General features: G+C 37.2%; 1 long non-coding RNA gene across 1 annotated transcript; it reads right to left on the reverse strand.

Annotated features, from left to right (window-relative positions):
• Positions 1-515: 515 nt before the first annotated feature.
• LOC145163144 (uncharacterized) lies at positions 516-971 on the reverse strand. Its single transcript, XR_013739602.1, has 3 exons — positions 884-971; positions 718-804; positions 516-597 (listed from the first exon to the last, which is right to left on the reverse strand). It is a non-coding gene; the product is annotated as an uncharacterized LOC145163144 (long non-coding RNA).
• Positions 972-18,733: the final 17,762 nt, after the last annotated feature.

The raw sequence follows: 18,733 nt of genomic DNA on the forward strand, positions 1-18,733 counted from the left end.
AATTTCACTGTCGCAGACTTCAAAACAAAACTCCCAGAACCCTTTGCATCTTCTGCAACATCCAATAATATAAATCATTATCTAAACAAAAATGACTGTCTATTTCAAAAGTAATAGTTACTGTTACTGTTGTTAACTAAACTGACCTTTTTTAGTACTACTTGTTTTTGTTAAGTAATCTGTTGGGGAATCCGAAACCTTCTGTTTATGCATCATAAAGAAAAAAGTTAAAAAAAAAAAAAAGAAATCTGTCATATAACATTAATCCCATAAAAACCGTTTGTTATCCAAAACCAACTTTGGATCTTGATCAGGCTTAGTATTGCTGGTAGATTTCTCAACATTGCATGTATCTTCACTATTAGAACAAACATGGTGCCCTTCATGGGTGCATGGCAAATCTACACCAGAAGTACTTTCATCAGCTCTATCAGCTCTATGGGTTCACATTGATGATTCTCAAAACTATCAGGTGCAATAGCTGTTAAATCTTCTGCACCGGCTGAAATTCCACAGTTTAACAAACTGTTCTTGATCATCAAGATCCCATGACTCACAGCTTTGACATGGAATAATCCAATGCATCCACAAGGAAATCTACACATACATGAATACAATGTTAAAATTCATTCAGTAGATGAAAACATGTATTTGATATATATGTATACATATATGTATATGTATACACATGTATTATGTATATATGTGAAAGAATACCTGCATCATCTTTATTGAAGCATATAGGTGGTTTTATCTTGAAAACATTCCCATGTAATCCACCTTTTCCAACCAGAACCCTGAGCTCTTCATTCACAATAATATAATAAAAAACAATTATATCAAGGTCAAAATGGGTAATTCAAAGTTTTCATACATAACATACCTCGTAGTTTTTCAAACAAAATGGCAGTTTCGCCCTTTGCTGGTGCCTTCTCTTTCCGATCAGTCACAAGCTCAATTCCCACCATCAATCCTCTCCCCAGCTGAAATTCCACAACTATTGCACCTGATAGTTTTGGAAAACTTGAATTTGACTTTTAACAAACCAGCAAGTGCGGGCCCACAAGCCATTCCAAGTGCACTTGCACTAACAAAACCAGCAGAAGCCTGAATTCGGATCTTTAAAGGCACATAATCACTGATATACCTTCTGTTCACAGCTCTAGCTGAACCAAGCCTGTAAATTATATAAAAACCAAAGATTGTCATTATCAAAATAAGGTGTGAGTTTTGACTTTTGAGGTCAAAAGTCAAAATAAAATTACATAATTTTGAACTCGCCTGCAAAATACACGACCAAGTAAAAGCACTGTAATGGAGTTCATATCATAAGCCATTGCATACATGACATTACCCATGAAAAGAACAATGATGCTAAAGATCAAGCACTGAAATAAAAAATTGACCAAGCACTGAATATGTTGAGTTATGAGTTATTTTGTATTGTAGGTTATTCTATCCCCGATTGACTCGGTGGAAAATACATGCAATGCACTACTATCTGAGGGAACCCCCTCTGAGTTTCAACGAATCCTAGACCTCAAGGACCTCAAGGTTACCTTCTACTTCTACTTCTAATCATATTATAAGTGTCACATCATGTGTCACTTGTTTCTTTTCCTATTAACTGATGATCTCTAGATACATTACAATTACATACGATGTTCAAAAAACACTAGTCTTTCTTGAAATAAAAAAAACATATATAAACCAAGGCAAATTTGTAAAAATAATTAAATTAGGTCTTAACAAGGAAAGCCTTCTGCTAAGTCGTTCTTTCTTCAGTAAGTTAAAGAAAAAACAACACTTATTTATTCTAACTCATCAAACATGGAACAAAAGGAAAGGCATCACATTCTCGTTTTTTATTAATAAGGCTTACCAACAAAGCCATTTTCCCAGAAAGTAATTTGTCCCCTGTTCTTCTTCTGTTCTCACCTGTTAATCAGTTTTTTTTCATCTTATGTACCTTGGTAATATCCAGATTGTATTCTTACAGGAGCTAGTCGCACTCTAGGGCTTGTATTACTGAAAGTCGAAGGCCTAGAAGATAAAGAGTAAATTATCGAATTGATCCTCACAGACATCAATATTTGGTAACCATTATCAGATTAGAAGCCACGATATAAAGAAAAAGGAGAAATTAAAGGGATAAATATTGAAACTTATATATATCATTAACCTTCGAATAAATGGATTAAGAGATGTTCTTACATGTTCAAATATATTGAAGATCTCGACGATTCATCCCTTTCTCACAGAGGATACAAAGTACATCAAGCGAATTCTCGAAAGGTAACAAAAGGCGATGAGGGCATCAGATGGAGTGTCGACATGGGTAAATGTTGATTCAAGCCCCCGAAATCGCTCCAAAGGGGTCGACGAGGGGAGGGGGAAACGATTTCAATGTAAGATAGAGGAGGTTGCTTCGAGCCCTAGAAATCAGACGACGTCAAGAATAATGAAGAAGCTAAGGGGGTGTTTGAGAGTGATGTATGTTCTTGTTCTGGATGTGTAGCTGAGAGGTATCGTGCTTGAAGGTGGTTGCAATCAACATTTATTTATGTAGACGATAGGTGAAGCGAGGAGTTCGATCGATGTTTTTAGAGTGAAATCAAAGATTGGAGAGCCGAAGAGGAGAGAATCACAGAACCGTGAAGTGTGGATTGAGTTTTTAGGGTTCAATGGTGGTGGTGATGGATTACGATTTGCAGAGAAAATGGAGTGAAAGAATGAATGGAGATAGATCTAGAGGAGACTGTACAGAAGCAGGGAACTTCAAAATTTTAGAATTTCAGACGATTTCAATTTCCCTCTTTAAAAACGCGCGTTTGTCTAAAAACTTATAAAGCGACGATAATAGAGGACGCACATTTAAGATAAGCGCCCTCCGTGTTTGTAATTTTTTTTTGTTGGACACTAATTTTAGGGCATGCATAAATGCGTATCGTCTATCCTTCAAATTTTGCAAAAGTGACATTATTTTTTAGGGCACGCACAAATGCGTGTCCTCTATCGGCACATATCATTGTTTGCGCGTCATTAAAGGGCTGTTTTCTAGTAGTGGCGATTGAGGCGCAACAGTTGGCGCAAGAGCTATTAGATCTCCGCCAGGCTACAGACACTGTGGCAGAGATCACTGCCAAGTCTCGGGAGACAGCTTCGTTGGTACCAAAGTATGCAGCAGATGAGGAAATGAAGAAGGTCAGGTATCAAGACATACTGCAGAATGATGCCAGGAAGATCATGAGTATCTCGGGATGTGAGATCCTGAATGATATGACTTCTAGAGCCCGAGAACGAGATATTGACTTGGAGGACATTGGGAAGAGGGAACCAGATCAATTGCTTATATTGAAGGGTCTCGGGAGGAGACCCAAGATTTCAGATCAGCTTTTGAGTGGCCAGCAGGGCCAGATTCGGTGCAGCACTTGTGGGAAACTGCTCGGTGGAGCCTTTCGTTCCAAGGGTTTGAGTAAGTATAACTCTGGGTTATCCTCTGTTGTGTTTGAGTTATATTTTCAAGAGATTCCATATGCCAATTGCATACCGATAATTATTAGTGGGCAGCGGAAGGTCATTTCCCTAATTGTGGATTCGGGAAGTATTCATCGGGTTCTTGGAAGTTGTGTGATTTTTTGGATTGGCTAGTATTGGAACACTAGCAATAGTAAGCGTGGTTTCCAGCAGATTGGTCATGGGATGGTAAGAAGGATTGAGAATCCTTCCAATATTGTGTGCTGTAAGATGGTAGTTGAATCAAAGTGGGGGAGAATCATCCGGGGATTCAGAAGCAGGAGCAGTTTTGAAACTGGGATAAGTTTCACATCCTTGTCAGAAAGGAAGATAGCCCAAGCGACTATATGGATTGAGGATAGTGTGAGTTGGAAGTTCGAAAAACTTTTCAATAATGAGATTGCGTTCTCGAAATGTTTGCTAGCAAGCCTTAGGGAATCATGTTGGGGATTCCAGTAAGGACATGATATCAGTTTGGGATGATAGGTCTTTTGGATAAGGTGTCTAAGTCCATAACTATATTTGGTATATACTTGACCCGGCTTGGCATGGTCCATTTGGGTTGCATGACATCGCAATAATTGGATAGACAAAATGAGAAAATGACACTTATGATTTGTTAATATATTATAAGTTATAATATATTAATATGAAATCATATTATTTAATTAGTATTGGTCAAGAATTAATTTGGAATTAATTTTCTGATAAAAAAGACTAATTAAATATATGGGGATTGATTATGTAAATCATTCATTCTTATATAGTGGGCTTATGACCCATGATTCACTAGATTAGGCTAAGTCCCATTGGGTGCTCCATGGAGGTTAAAACCCATGGATCATGGAGGAAATGAAAAGTCATGCACATTAGGGTTTACATGGTGTAACCCTACATGTGGCACACTATATAAAGAGCCTCATATGGAGCAAAATCGGCAACTAAGACATAAGGGTGAGGGCTAGCCGAATTTATGCACAAGTGTACTTCTCTCAAGTTATTCCAAGAGTTGTGGTGTTGTGTGAAGCATTTGAGGCATCAGTTTAGGGTGCTAGGCTCAGAAGGTCTTAAGGAATCCAAGCAACAAGAAAGGTATGTCATTCTACTGGTTTTTATATTACATGTACCCCAATCACATGTTAGTTAGGATGAAAACCTTGGAAAATGAATATTTGCATGTATAATAGAGAAAACATAGATCCAAGGTTTCTAGGGTTGCATGCACACCATAGGAGTGTTAGAATGCTCAAAACCCATCAGTGGTATCAGAGCATAGGCTTATTTTCATTATACTTGATGCAAATTGCTAAATAAAAGTCGAAATTTTGATCACTGTTTAGTGAACTCGTCGAGTCCATGGGGGACTCGACGAGTCCAAGTGAAAGTTCATCCTACTCGTCGAGTAGGTTCTTGCACTTGGCGAGTAGGAGGCCCTGAGTGCAGAAATTCGAGTTTTGTTGCTGGAATTGGACTAGAATCATTACCCTAAACTGTTTTGGACTTATAAAATCTGTTTTTGATGTGGTAATGATTATGCTAATCCATTTTCAAAGGTTATTATCAAAGTTTCAAGTTTTATATATGTTTATATGATTTTTGAAAATTGTTGATATGAATGTTCATGCTTATAAGTTTTGGTAAATCATAGGAATTGTTTGCAAATTGTTTGTTAGTGTAATTCTTGATCTAAATGCCAATTAATGGACTCCATAACTTGTCCTCAAGTTATGGAATTCCAAAAGTCTTTTCCATTAAAACTCATAAGTTATAGAAATGAACGGTTTTGAATAGTTTCAAAACTTGCCCTCAAGGTTTGGATTTGTAAAGTCACTTTAGAAAACTTTAATTCCAAACCCTTTAATTTTAATAGTTTAAAATACAACCCTTATATATATATATATATATATATATATATATATATATATATATATATATATATATATATATATATATATATATATATATATGTATGTATAAGATCAAGTCAGTCTTACCGTTAGTAGGCCTCATTCACGAAGCTGGTCTATAAGGGGGGTATAAGGTTGTTGCCTATAAAATGGCAGCTTAATGGGTGTCCATTCTCACCCACCGCTTCCTTGACTGGTGGAAGGTCGTTAGCTGAACGGGTAGGACAAAGACTATAATTCTCATTAAAAGTATAATGATAAATATAAAGTAACTAAACCTTTTATAATTCCCAATCTTAGTTACTTTAGGAAAATGTGAAATTGATGCTAACCCATGGAATTACACTTTTCACCTTGCTAAATTCGTTAGTGGAGCGTGTGTGGTTAACCGGCACACTAACTTGGACTTAACAAGGGTGGCAAAGGGTGGCTTAAGGTTTATCATAAATCGGTGGAGCGTGTGTGGTTAACCGACATATCGATTAGGTGATAAAATTAAGAGTACCAAGTTAATTTGCATGGTTATTCACACCTTGTTTGTGATCCTCGGTATCCCAGTCACAAACTTGAAGGGCATAATCGAGATTTAAACATGCCATTGAATTGTTCAATGAATCGCAAAAGATCTAGGAGTTTCAATCCAATTAAAACCTAATAATCTATTTCGTTTTTCATGGTGGAATTTGGTAAATTGTGATTTACCTACCTTCAAATATTTTGTATCTTGGATTACGACATCCCTCTTCCAATTTATAAAATATTGTGTTGGGTCCTAGCCTTAATATTTCATTTGGGTGCCTTATTAAGGACTCTTTATCTAATCAAAACTTGTCTTTCTTCTTTTCAGATGTCTTCTAATAATGCTTCTGGCTCGAACCCTTCTGGTTCCTTCTCTCTCATGAACCTTTGTGGGAGAGTCATCTTTGATGGTTCCAAATTCAATGATTGGATTAGGAACATCAGGATGGTCACTCGTTATGAGGACAAGGAATATGTCCTAGACAAGGAGCTGAAGGAAATCGATGAGTCGTCTGCTACTCCAGAGGAGATTGCTGAGTACACTAGCCATGAGAAGGATGCCACTAAGGTGTCTTGTATCATGTTGGCTACCATGACAGTAGAAAATCCAGAAATCCTATGAAGATTTCTACTCTTATGAGATGCACCAGGACCTGATGGAAAGATACCATCAGAGTGCTCGTCAAGAGAGGTATGAAATCATCTCTTCCATGATAACAACCAAGATGAAGGATGGTGAGCCCATCACGAGCCACTTGCAGAAGATGCAAAGGTTTGTGGACCGATTTCTTAAGTTGAATGTGAACTTCCTTGAGGAGCTGGCTATTGATATCATACTACACTCCTTACCTCCATGTTATGATCAGTTCCGTATTACCTATCATATGAACAAGGAGGAGGTCACACTTAGCAAACTTCAAGGACTTTTGAGGACAACTGAAACTGGTCTCAAAGGTAAAACGGTTGTATCTACTCCTACCATAGCCCCTGTTCTGGCAATCGCGCAAGGTAAAGGGAAAAAGAGGAATGCCTCTTCGAAGGGTACCATAGGAAAGTCTCTTGATGGCTCCTCTTCAAGTGGAACCAAAGGAGGTTCTGCTACTCCCTCTTCCAACCCGAAGGATGCACAATGCTTCTACTGTCAGGAAAAGGGGCACTGGAAACGAAGCTGCCCCAAGTACTTGCAGGATATCAAGGATGGGAATCCTGGCAAGGCTTACTGGACTGCGGTGAAGAACATTATCAAGTACCTGCGGAGGACTAAGGACTGGGTCCTTACCCTTGGTGGGAGTGATGACTTGAGAGTAGTGGGGTATAGTGACGCTAGCTTCCAGGCTGATAGGGATAATTTCCGCTCTCAGTCGGGCTGGGTCTTTACCCTAAATGGAGGAGCAATTACTTGGAAAAGTTCCAAGCAGGAGACAGTAGCTGATTCAACTTGCGAATCAGAGTACATAGCAGCAAGAGAGGCGGCAAAGGAGGCGATATGGATGAAGAACTTCATTGGAGACATTGGATTTGTACCAGCTATAAAGGAGCCTATGGAGATTTTCTATGATAATGAGAGTGCAGTTGCCTTAGCCAAGGAACCAAGGGATCATGGCAGATCCAGGCACATCGACATAAAATACCACTTCATTAGACATCGAATAGAAGAAGGACTCCTCATGGCGAAGAGGGTATCATCGGATGAGAACCCAACAGATCCCCTCACGAAGGGACTGTGTAGGGTTAAGCATTTACAGCATGCGAGGCGCATTGGGCTGAAGGATGATATTAGTTTTAGTAATTAGATAGCTTTCAAAACTTCTAATAGTTTAAATGTAATTGACATTTGATGTTTAAATAAAAGGTGTTTTTATTTACTAGTATGGTACTGTCTTATGCCAATCATTTACTATTGTTTCAGTTTGCATGTTTTGACTTCCAGAATAATTATGTTATGGTATATCATATTATTCAAACTATCCACAATAGATCATACTTTGGAAGTAGGTATTGAAAGAAGACTGTTATGAATTGAGTTTGTAGATTTGTCTGAATTTTATTAGACATAGCAATTGTTGCTGCAACATTCATGAGTGCTCATAAGTTCTGAGTATTGGATTCAACCCACGCTTACTTGTATCACTTCATGAAATTTATCTCGAGTGATCGTGAGATGGTAATATCATATAAGTCTTGAAACCAAGATATGTGAGTTGTTGACTATGAGTTGGTTGCACATTGATAGTACGAAAACGCATCAGTAACTTGATGTTATAAAACGTGTTGTTGTGTATAATTTGATGATTAGTTAGTACAAGCATATGAGTCGAAGTTTATCTGTTCCTTTTAGTCCTTGGAGGATTAAAAGCGATATCTTGGGCCCCTCGATTATTTTGTTTTGACTTATGTGTCGGGCCCCGTCAGAACAGAATTGATGTGTTCGATTATAAGTACGAGGATGTTCCATGTATTTGTCCGGCTGATATCTTGAACATAGGATTATATAATCACTTATTTTAAATGGCGCATCATCCTAGTTCCGTGAGACTTTGAAAGCGCTACGATTGCTGGTCGGATCCTGAAGTCATACCTGTAACTATAATTATTAGACTTATCCAAGTGAGAGATTGTTGGATAAGGTGTCTAAGTCCATAACTATATTTGGTATGTACTTGACCCGGCTTGGCATGGTCCATTGGGGTAGCATCGCAACAATTGGATAGACAAAATGAGAAAAAGACACTTATGATTTGTTAATATATTATAAGTTCTAATATATTAATATGAAATCATATTATTTAATTAGTATTGCTCAAGAATTAATTTAGAATTAATTTTATGATCAAAAGAGACTAATTAAATATATGGAGATTGATTATGTAAATCATTCATTCTTATATAGTGGGCTAAGTCCCATTGGGTGCTCCATGGATGCTCCATAGAGGTTAAAAACCATGGATCATGGAGGAAATGAAAAGCCATGCACATTAGGGTTTACATGGTGTAACCCTACATGTGACACACTATATAAAGAGCCTTATATGGAGCAAAATCGGCAACTAAGACATAAGGGTGAGGGCTTGCCGAATTTGTGCACAAGTGTACTTCTCTCACATTATTTAAAGAGTTGTGGTGTTGTGTGAAGCATTTGAGGCATCACATTTGGGGTGCTAGGCTCACAACGTCTTAAGGAATCCAAGCAACAAGAAAGGTATGTCATTCTAATGGTTTTTATATTACATGTACCCCAATCACATGCTAGTTAGGTTGAAAACCTTCGAAAATGAATATTTGCATGTATAATAGAGAAAACATAGATCCAAGGTTTCTAGGGTTGCATGCACACCATAGGAGTGTTAGAATGCTCAAAACCCATCAAGGTTGTGTGTATAATCGACGTTGAATGTGTTTGGATTAGTAATCAGCAATTAAGATAGTATGGAAAGTGTTCTAAGTCTGTGGGTGTAGCTGTAGCATTCACTGGCAGCCATATAGTGTGACAAAGTGTTGTAAGTCTGCGGGTATAGTCGTAGCATTCACTAGCAGCCAGATTGTGTTAGAGTGTTGTAAGTCTGCGAGTGTAGTCGTAGCATTCACTAATGGCCAGATAGTGCTAGAGTTTTGTAAGTCTGCGGGTGTAGCCGTAGCATTCACAAGGTTGGCAGATAGCGCTAGAGTGTTGTGAGACTGCGGGTGTAGCCGTAACATTCACTAGGCTGGTAGATAGTATGGCAGTGTTGTTAGATCGCAGAAGGAACAGTGGTACCCATCATTTCGGGTGCATCAGTGAGGGTGTGGAAAATCCACAGATTAGTTTACGGATTTCCCCAGATGAATTAGACCTATTTGAGCTAGTGATACGACTGTAGGAACACCACTACAGTCATGGGAATCGAGGAAGCGATGGACCGTTTAAGGTCGTTTGTGATATAAGGCTACCCTGGGGCATGTAGCAATCACTTTTAGCCTTGGATTTGGTGACGTAAGGACTCGACGTATGGACCCGATCAGTTAGATCAGAAAGATGTTAGAGCCACGGTGGCAAGATAACTAGTGGAAACTATTGATAGAAAAGGATTTCGTTCGGAAGTCGCGCGGGGCGACTGCGAGATTGCTCTTGGCTCAGCAACCGGGCAGGGATTTAGCATTCCAGATAAGCTGGAACCCAGGAGGTCCCGGTGGATTTCAGGAAGCAGCCATATGGCAGCATGCTGTTTCAAGCAGTTCAGTGTTTTAGTCACTTCAGTGCTTCAGACAGTTTCAGTGTCTCAAGCAGTAATGGTATTTCAGGACTTCCTGTATGGTTAGAGTAATAGATTGTTGGGTAATGCTAAATCACTCACAACCGAATTCATCTATAATGATTCTACATGAGCGGTTTGTCAGGGAGTTAGACCATATCGAGACTTCAGATTTAAGATTGAGTAATGTGATCATAATGCCAAGAATTCGTGCATCTTCGCGTTCTAAGAACCCTGCGGGGGATGGTTTTGATTGCCTCGGAAAGGCTAGGTTATGCACGAGTTTGTGGCCATGACATTCAAGTTGTCTAGCATGTAAGGAATGGTAAGGAATGATTTCGAGGACGCAATCTGATTTAAGTGGGGGAGAGTTGTAACACCCCGTTTATTAAATAAATAAATAGACGAATTAATGAATGAATAGTAGCCCTAAAATCAATAGTAATATAGCAAGGTGTTGGACTCGAGGAGTTAATTGTTACAATTATGGAAGTTGGGGGTTAAAAGTATAAGTTCTGTAGTGTTTTGTAAATATTTATGAAGGCAGGGACTGATTGGTAAATTATTGGGACCTAAATTGGATAGAATTTGGGAAGCAAGTGCTAAATGGTAAATTACGGATTCAATTTGTAAAGATTTTTGAAGACAGGGGATGAATGGTAACTTATGGATCTGCTTTGAAAAGTTTATGTGTAGGAGGGACTGAAAGTGTCAAACCCGTATGGAGATTGAATGAACACGGGATTGGAACTCGGTGATCTATCATTCATGTCTTAAGGTCATTACCCGCCAAACCCTAACCCTAGCTCTTCACCAGCCGCCACCCTTATGACCCCTCCAGCCGGCGCCACCATACCTTCGTCGTCGAAGTCGTGAGCCACTAACGATGTCTCCTTGATGATTGCCTGCGAAACCGGGACATGCTGAAGACCGATGTCTGGGCAATGTTGTTGTCGATCTCGGATGTTCCTCATCCTCCTTCTTCTTCAGTTTTGCCGTCAGCCATGTCGCTGGTGTAGCGAGTTCCTCCGTCGCCGTATTCCTCCTCCATGTTCGATGTATTTCTGCGCGGTGGGTGTTCTGTCCATGGGTGTATGCGTGTTTCGGTAGTTTTGGTGTGTGCTAGTTGGCCGGAAAACCCGAGGAAACCACCATGGCTGCCAACCATGGTGGCTGTCACCGCTAGTTTCTTTTCTGCCACCATTAACCGCCGTGTATGGGTGGCTGTGGGTGTGATATAGGGTTTATGTGTGTCTGTTTTACTTGTAAGGGCTGTAGAAGCGTTTCTTGGCCGGAGATTCAAAGAAAAACCCCGCTACCACCACCGTGAGGTGGTGGCTGCCACTTCACGCGGCCATTCCGCCGCCGCCAGCCGCCATTTTGGGTGGCTGTGTGCACTTACATGTGATTGGACCATTATTTGGGATTCGTTTGATGTATTTTGGTTTAGAATCATAACCACCACCACGAGGTGGTGGCTGCCGCCGTGAGCCGCAGTTGACCACCACCACCAGAGGTGGTAGTGGGTGGTACACAGCCTAGTGGAACCCTAATTGGCCCAATAGCTTAATCTTCGACTTAGTTGGTTTGTGTTTGGGTTAGAAACCCTAATTAGTGTTTAGAAAACCCTAATTTTAGAAAATGTTAGATTTGGATTCCCGGGACCCTCGTTTGGACCAGTGAATAAATGTATGGCTTATGGCCAATTACACTGTATGATTGACCTAGTAGATTGATGGACTCAGTGGATTAAGTGCTTAATGGGTTAAGTGTTTCTAATTAACGTTAATTGTAATTCCATGTGAAAACCCTAATTGTGTTGGGTTTGAGTTGCGCCTTTTCTGTTGGGCCTAGATGTTTGGACTATTGATGGGACATCCAAGAACTAGTATATGGAATAGAATATTTGGATTGGGCTTTAGGATAAGGCCCATTGGACAGGATTGGGCCCAATTGGGAAAATCGGGCCATAGATGGGCCATAATTGGGCCTTTATGATTATGAGATATTGGACCATTGGATTGCCAAGTGTTTGGACTAGAATAAATGGTTGGGCCTTAAGGTATGACCATGTAGGGGTTTGGGCCAAATTTGGAAATTGGGCCATATGTTGGACTTTGGTTCATTATTAGACTTTTGGGCCTTAGGATTGGCCCTTGGGCTTAAATCAAGCTATGTTAGGGTAAAGTAGTCTTTTACCCCAAGCATGGATTTATGGATATGTGTTGGGACCCAACTATTACTTGGGTTTTATTTTGATGTTGACAGATTCGGGAATCTGTCATCCAGCAGCTAGGGTTTTGTCCGCGGGACTTCAGCAGTGTGAGGTGAGTCCTCTTCCAGTAGAAACGGGTCTAACGCACCAAGGCTGGCCCAAGATATGTTTTATGTATACCGGACTTTGGTCCGATGCCGGGCGGGGCCTGATGTCCGATGCAACCAGATGTCGGGCGGGGCCCGATGCCAGGCAGGGCCTGATGCTGGGCAAGCCGATGTCGGGCGGGGCCCGATGTATCGGGCAAGGCCCAATGTTATTTTTTTTATGTTTATGAATATGTGATTGTGTTTATGTAATTGTTGATATGATCATGTGTATACCGAGCTTTGCTCGATACCGGGTGGGGCCCAATGTAGCAGGGCGAGGCCCACGATGTGTCTGTGTGACATGTGTATGGTATGTGGTAGTTTGGGGAGACTCACTAAGCTTCGTGCTTACGGTTTTCAGTTTTGGTTTCAGGTACTTCGGTTTTCAAAAGAGGAGTTCGGGATGATTGCAGTGCACACACCATTTGTTCAGCCTGGGTTATATATACTCTGATATATATTTGACAGATGTTATGATATTCTTGAAATACACAATTTATGATTTTTATATGTTGAATGATAATTATGGTTTTATTAATGATTTAAAACGAAATTTTTAGACTGTATTTTTGGGATGTTTTCATCATTCTTGAAATCTATTTAATATATCTCATATTAAGAATATGAATTTATAGTAAATAATATCCTTGTTGATCTAGTCATAGATACTTGTGAAAAAGGTTTGATCACAGTCAACGTCATGAGTATTATGAGGACCATACTCAATGTCATGAGTATGAGAAAAAACTTTTATAACAAGTTTTGCTTTCAATGTGTATGGTTATCCATGTAATTTATTCTTTCTAGAAGAATTATTTACTCCTTCTAGCCTTGCTATATGGATAAATTTTAATGAAGCCCATACTTGATTCTCATACATGGATTACATCTCATGTTTATGACTCTAAGTCATTTAGCAGATTCGAGATCTGACATAGCATCTTGGTATTTGATGGATTTTCCTGAAACCATCAATAAAAGGTCATCAATGAGAGATTCCACATTTCTCAAATCATATATGATTTCTACCATTAATGCGAACAATTTGTGTTTGTGCATAACTATTATTCAAGTTTAACAATCCTCGTTAAAACTAGTGTCAACTATTACTACATAAGGTTATGGTTCTTGAGCTTCTTCAAGTTCCATGTACGTCCCACTTGCTTTGTCATTAGAAGCTTCCTTTCTACTAACTTAGCTTTCACAAGAATAAGAGAATCTGTTCTTGGTGGGTTTGCATATTACACTCTAAGCCACATTTAGAGTATTATACAAATATGTATTTAGTAGATTTTGGGTTTAGAAGCTTTTAGTCCAACACCGGCTTCAAATCCACTAAACATCAACTAAGATGAAGATGGAGCCTTTCCATACTAAATCTTATAAAGTGTTTAATTTATTTATTAGCTAGTATTTGTATTCAAGATACAATTTAATAGTGATTGAAGTATTATCCCAAAAACATTAAAGGAGGATATTTCTACCGATTAGAAAGTAAATCATATTAAGTAAGATTTAATTCATCCTTTATTATCATTAAGGCCTTAGATGGTTCTTACCGGTTTGTATCTTAACTTTTGAAACCTTCAACCAAGATTTCACAATTATGTTTTACCACGTAAAATATAATTAAAACTACTATAGTTGTTAACAAAGTTGATTTGGTATCTTGCGCTTAATCTCAGACATTCATTAGAAAGGAAGTCATACATCAAAGTGTATAGTTCCTTAATCATTTTCTCTACACCTTAGTGAAAATGTCATCAGGAATCCTTTACATATAAATAAGGTTCACATATGTCAAATAAACTACATTATTTGCCTTCAAAGATCCCTTTCTTGAAGTTGGAATATGTGAATGACATTTATATAATAAAGATAACAATGTCAAAAGTTTGACTTAAAACAAGTTTAAGTCAAAGAGTGCTTGCATATAGAACTTAATTTTATTTATAAAAATGTTGATATTTACTTCACAACTCTATTAAGAGATCTAGTCTCATAAATAGAAGTTAATCATTTCAGAATATGGATATTGTCGTTATGAAAAACGATTAAGTAAATGATCAAACATTTGAATAAAATAACTGAGACATGAATTTAGACATGCTAAATTAAAACATAATTTGTTCCAAAACAAATATTGTTTCACATTACAAGTAATTTATGTTCTAAGCATAAATAATAAACTAAACTCCTAGAGTGTAGTTCCAACTTGATTGTGCTAAGTTTGGTTACTCTTCAATAAATATTTGCAAGCCATTTACATATATTAGATTAACACTTAAGTACCAAGTACCTAAGAGTTATATGAAAACTATGAGTTCTATCTAGTAGTTACAAGAAGTACTAGTCTCTTCCAGACTTTCTTTCCAAATAAGAGGAGTAAATCCTCTTCCAGAGTCCAGTTTCTTCATAAAAGAAACAAGATCCATCTATGTGGGATTTAGTAGATTTCTTGGGCTTAAAGGTGTTCAGTCCATAAAACATGGGCCTCCTGGATCACACAAGGTGATTCTTTTAGCCTTGCATTATTCCAATGTTTAAACTAACTTTAAATAAAATGTCACTGTATTTATTGGAATATTGCTTGACCTGATATATCATCAGATATATGTTTAAATTATCCAAGACTTACTAGAAGTCATGAATAATTATTCCCAGCTTGATGTTAGAATCATCTTAAGCATCATAGTGATGCCTTTACTAGGTATCATGTTCAGGTTTATTTGCTCAAAGCAAATAGTTTAGGACTAGGACCTTTAAGTGTATACAATTTCATATCTCTTATGAGATTGTCTGTTAAGACATGAAGTCATTCATTGAAGTTGTATCTATTGAATGTTATTGTTTCATTAAGTCATTAAAGAAAATGACAATACATGATAATGAGAATGGATTACTTAACTACAAAATTTTTTAACGAAAATCGTTTAGTATTTTCAATATTTAATCTTTAATAATTAATACCCTTTTAGTTTCCAAAAACATTAATTATCGAAGTCTAGGATCCAAGTTTCAAAACAAATAAATGGTTAGGTATCCTTTATCCCATCCATTTGAATTCAACTCGGTAGATATCGATTATCAATTATATCTTGCTATATAATTCCTAGATTTATGGGATCTCTAATAACAAGCTTAATTAGACATGTTTGATCCCATCTATGCCTTGGAACTCTCTTGCTTAGGTATCCTTTATCACAAAAGATTTTCGATCAAATCATCCAATTTGAAAAACATGTGTAATCGGCCTATAACTTGGTTGTAGAAATCGCGAATACACCCCGGCCATCAAAAGATAACACTAAGTGGTTAGGTATCCTTTATCACACTAGTGCATACAAGAGACGTGCGAGTGTTCTTCAAAATGATTCCATAGGTTTGAGGTTTGTAAAAAAAGGTATTTATATGTTTTATAATTATAGTTTGAAAAACATATTATATCACGGTTATTACATGCATATAATAAACCATGGTATCAATTTTCAAAAGAAAATCACTTTTAAATGTTCTATATAAAAAGCTAGTTTTTATATAATTTGCCGCAATTCAATTTTAATAACCTGTATTAAGTTTGAATGAATTTGAACCTTTTATATCTTTAATAAAACTTCATTTTATTACTTATATATTTGGAGTTTGTATAAGTTATAAAAATCACCATTTTAAAACTTATAATGAAGTATTTCAAAATTTGTCATTATTAACGATTTTATAAAACCTGGTTTTATTTTTAAAATAATAACTTCTTACATCTTATGTCCAATTTTCAAAAACCCAAACTCCATGTGATATTTATTTTGTCCAAAATTATTTTAGCATGTGAAAAACTAATTTATCAACCACACATAATAATTGCATAAAATAAACAACACAAACATGCACAAAAATATATGTGCATAAACATAGCCAACTAATGACATTTTGTGAGCCAACAGAAAAAATGACAAGTCCATTCCTAAAGGGACATTTAAAGGGACCAAAAAACTTATTGTAATGTTGTTGTAGAAGCTCTCACTTGAGTAAACACCCATTGCTTGCAAAAGAATGGAAAAACTTCTTTAAGGCTAAAATTCAGCAACTTTCGCTAAAAGCCAACAACCCTTTGTGAACAGCATTAGTGACACTTTTCAGAAAATGTCACTGGAAATCCTGCACACCTTCTAGACTTAAAAATTTCTCTTTTGTCTTCAAAAATGGTTCCAACTTGATTTCTTGTTACATTTTTGTACAAATAAATTAATTCTAAAAACTAATCTATTACTTTACAAAAAATAACCACGAAAAGCTAATCTGTTTAATTATTACATACCATATGAATAAATAAATTATTACAAGCATTTTATGAAACAACCAACACAACAACATAACAAAAATAATGGTCATATACGTCAACATACACATAAAACAACCTTTGTTTTTCTAAGACAACTTTAACTGTTAAAAGATGCATGAAACTTTTGTCACATTAAATAACAAAAAGTTGTCAAAGAAAATATGTATGAAATTTTTTTTTAAACAAAAACAAGTTATCCATATTATCCAAAAACTAAGATTTCCAAAAATCAAAAAATCTAACCAAACTTGCAAGATGGCTCTGATACCAATTGTTGGGTTTTTGTTCAAAAATAGTTTCATAAACTTTAGAAATATGGCAACGGAAGACTTTAATTTTTGAAATAACATAAATATTTTATACCCACCAAGGATCTTCTTGCAAGTTATAGAAAGAAACACACCAACCAGAGAAAGGATGAAGAAATAACAGCCTTTGTAGTTCTTGGGGTCCTCATGGGAGGCTTGGATGTTGATGAAGAATGTTGAACCTTTGAGACACCAACAATGACTCAACTTGATGCAGATGCTAGTCCAAAACTCTAAAACCCTTAAGCTTTAAGTTCATAACCAATATGAACTTAAAGAAGGCTTGAAGATGCAAGTAACTTCAAGTTTTCTAACCAAAACTAGAGATAATGATGGAGAAGAAACAAGTTTCGGCCTTGCATCCAAGAAGAGAATGAGCACACTTAGCCAAATGCAAGCCTCTTATTTATAAGCAAAAAGTAAATGTATTAACCATTAGTCATTAGCACTTTAAGCAAACTTGTCCCCATTGTCATAAGCATGTCTCCCATGCCTTTAAAGCATATGACTAAACAAGTCATACACTTCTTCTTTTTGTGCAAATCTCGAAAATTGCATAAAGAAGAAGAGTTTGTTTATATTTTATAAACTCAAAGTTTATAAGATATAAACTTTGTCTTTTCGTAATAGAAAAAAAGCTTAACTAGTCCAAAATGTTGTACATGACTTAATAAATCATACCATATGATATATTATGTTACTTGCTAATGAAAATTATTATTTCCATGAAATAAATAATTTCCAATTTAATTATAAGAGTTTTATTGAATATTTATTAAAATCAATTTCTAATAAATAATCAATTGTATCAAGTTGTTAGTGTGACCCATTAGTATCATATTTTATTTAGCAATATCACTTTAATATGACTCTTGAGCATACTAGATCTTTCAGTTTCCTCCTGTAGGAACGGGTCGAAGGCACCAATGTCGGCCCGTAGATGTATGTTAGTATGTTTCGGACCAAGGTTCGATGCCGGGCGGTGCCCGATGTATGTTTATATGTTTTCCGGATTACGATCCGATGTCGGTCGATGCCCGAGGAATGTTTGTATGCTTGATGTCTTTGTGATTCTTGCATGTGTTTGTATGATTATATGTTTCTGGATTTTTATCCGATGTCGGGCGATGCCCGATGAATTTTTATATGCTTTCCGGATTTCGGTCCGATGTCGGACGATACCCGAGGAATGTTTGTATGCTTGATGTCTTCGTGATTCTTACATGTGTTTGTATTTGTAAGTTTCCAGATTTTGGTCCGATGTCGGGCAATGCCTGAGGAATGTTAGTATGCTTCTGGATTTTGGTCCGATGCCGGGCAGGGCCCGAAGAATGTTTATATGTTTATATTATGTGAATATTTTATGTGTATTTGATGATCTGTTACTATGTATACCGAGCTTTGTTCGATGCCGGGCGGGGGGCCTGATGTCGGACTATGTCCGATGTCGGGCGGGGCCCGGTGCCGGACATTCTTCGATGTCGGGCGAGGCCCGATGAAGGGGCGGGGCCCACGATATGTTTATATGTGATTATGTGCTTATGTGTATGG

This window comes from Lactuca virosa, chromosome 3, assembly GCF_052849685.1.
Source record: "Lactuca virosa cultivar CGN04683 chromosome 3, Lactuca_virosa_CGN04683_v6, whole genome shotgun sequence".
NCBI classification, from domain to species: Eukaryota; Viridiplantae; Streptophyta; class Magnoliopsida; order Asterales; family Asteraceae; genus Lactuca; species Lactuca virosa.